This window comes from Palaemon carinicauda, chromosome 18 (genome assembly GCF_036898095.1).
Source record: "Palaemon carinicauda isolate YSFRI2023 chromosome 18, ASM3689809v2, whole genome shotgun sequence".
NCBI lineage: Eukaryota > Metazoa > Arthropoda > Malacostraca > Decapoda > Palaemonidae > Palaemon > Palaemon carinicauda.
The window spans coordinates 64828729-64831553 of record NC_090742.1 but is presented as its reverse complement, the minus strand read 5'-3'; positions in this window follow the sequence as shown (position 1 = coordinate 64831553).

The window sequence follows — 2825 nt, the reverse complement described above, 5'->3', positions numbered from 1 at the left end:
CCATTCCTATATTGCAAACTATACAGATAAGGATATTAATGCCTCATAATTCAAATTTACTCTGGCTGGTTCCTTCTAGATATTCATTGAAGATAACTTCCATCCGGCTTGGAGTGTTCGGATGTGTAGCTCCTTTGTTGATATGGCAATAATATCTACACACGATAGCTCGAGAACTCTTGACCCCTGGCATTTACACTCTCCGTTGTTGGTTCCAAGAAAATGGCACACCATCTAGACTGATGAGATAAGCTAGACGAGTGGTACCATTCAATTTTGTGTTAGTCTATTGACATCGAGACTACAAGTACTCCCCTAAGAATGAAGCATTCCCTAGACAGGCAATGAGGAGTCAGAAGACGTTATTTTGAGACTAAAGCAGTCCCCTCCACCTGACTGGCTGTTCAACAGCCTATGTAGTGTACTTAGCTCCTTCATAGGACAAGACGCGTCTCTAAGATAGCTGTCACGACATTAGTCTAGGATGAGAGATAAGAATGCCTGGACCTTTTTACTCTTTTCTGTTCCTTCTCTTGCAATCTGACATTGGGAGGCTGTCAAGTTTTTGAGTTTAGGCCCATGTTCCAGACTTATTCAAAGCTATTTGGAGCTTTCCAACCCTTAACCTTCAGGTGTTTTTTTCAAGCACATTTTGCAATATATTTTTTTTCAAATTGCTCTAACAGCCACAAAAAATTCAACACTTAAGAGTCCAAAAAGAAGGATGTTGTTCAGATGGCGCTCGCGTCGTGGCGTGGGTGGTGTGGCGCTGGGGGTTGGCTAGGGCCTTTGTATCGGCCCATCCCTTTGACGAAGGAGTTAACTAAATGGAAGACAACCTGTGAATAGTGGATTTCACGCGCCTTTGCTTTATACACGACACCCAAAAGGTGCTCGCGCGAGGGTTGTAACCTCAGCATTCCATGCTTTTATCTTTCTCTGGTATAATTGGAAGGTTTTATCAGAAAAGATATATAAGAAGGACTCTTTTCACCGGGCGCCACAGGTCTCTCCCCAGAAATAGATTTTTCCTTCGTCAAAATCCCTTAATTTTCGTCATAGAGAGGTCAGGTTGGTCTCATTCTTTTGGAAAATGCCTGAAGTTTCTCATAAAGTTATGCCTGAAAACCTTAAATCAATCAATCAATCATATAAAGTTATCAAAAATATGCAAAAAAATGTAAATAGCACTTTTTTGTAAGGACGTACCGGTACGTCCATGGGGGTAATGGGATGAGTTTAGTGAAACGTACCAGTACGTCCATTGGGGGTAAAAGGGTTAATAGATTTGCAGAGCAAGCACAGTTCCTCATTCTCATCCAAAGAGAAACTAGCCAATGACGATAAGATTCACTTGTAATTGAACAGAAAACGAAGACCACCTTTCCGGTCTGCACCTCAAGAGCTAGTGTGTACCGGTAATGAAGTTTTCAGACTGATGCAAGTCACTTTACTTATTACTTGAAGGCTTTTTTCGTTTATTATAAAATTACAATGTATCTGACCAGTGCACTTAAAAATACAAAGCACAATTTACCTGTAACACTCCAACCTACAAAGCTTTTTCTGTATGGCTAATATTCGTCTTTAAATTTATATCTAACCTTCCTACTTTTTCATGTATTTGTAATCCATTCTGTAGGGAAATACTTTAAAATTGTTTGAATTTCATGTTAAAATTTGGTGACTATTTACTGTACCATCAAAAGAACCAAAGGAATCTTTCTTACTCGTTGTAAACCTAGTAATAAAAATGCCCACAAAATAATTGCCTTACTTTTTTTACTGCTAATTAGTGTATTACAGTACCTTGAGCTAATTCAAACAGGACCAGAGAGTTGCAATTAAAGATCCAGTAGTAGTCTCTTAAAGGATATGTTTTTAAACAGAAGTGAAAACTGGATTACAATGCCAGCTAGAATCACAACCAAGGAATATATTTATCCACCGGATAGCTAGGTTGGTAGCGTCGTGGGCTAACATTTCAGAGGTCCCGAGTTCGCGTCCCCCGCCAGGACGTGGATATCGTGAGACCTTCTACCAGGGGCTACTCCCCAGGGAGGTTAGAGGGGGCTAGTGATAGTCCCAGCTGGCTTATGGTCGCCCGAGCAGAATGATGTAGATCGTCTGAGTGGAGACCTAAAACCCGCAACTTTAACTTTAAATTAAGGCCTATGTCCTGGCACTTCACCTGGGAGGACATTTGGGGCACAATTGTGACTGAGAGGTAACCCCTCAATTACACTAAGTAAAAGAATAAAGAAGTTACATAAGAAAAAAAGTAAAAATTGAAGTAAAGTAGATTAGAACAAAACAAGTGGATGATAAAAGTTAGGAAAAATGGCACACACCAACATGGGTTAGGCAGAGATTCAAACGGATATTTAGGACATTTCATTCTCCCGTGTATCCTTTGCGATGAACAAGATGATGTGCCCCTTGAGTATGTAAAATTAAGAGCCTCTATTAGGTAGGATGGTCCTATTTCTCCTAAAATATTTATATCTAATATGAATTTCCACTAAGTATATATAGAGAATGTAATGAAACCTTATATACATAGAAATATATATTAATTATATAGCACCCCAAATTTTGGTGCTTTTACTGCAAGCAAAGCCCCAATTGACTGGGCCAGAAAACTATGATCAACCTTTCTCAGGCACACACTGTAATCCTTCAAAAGGATATGTTAAGAAATTCTACTCGGTAGACTTCCTACACAATGAAAATACAGAAAAGACTACTACTGTACATTACTTTACTTTATAAAACCAATACAGAAACAGAAAGAAAATTTGAGAAGACTAAAGAAAACGACCAGC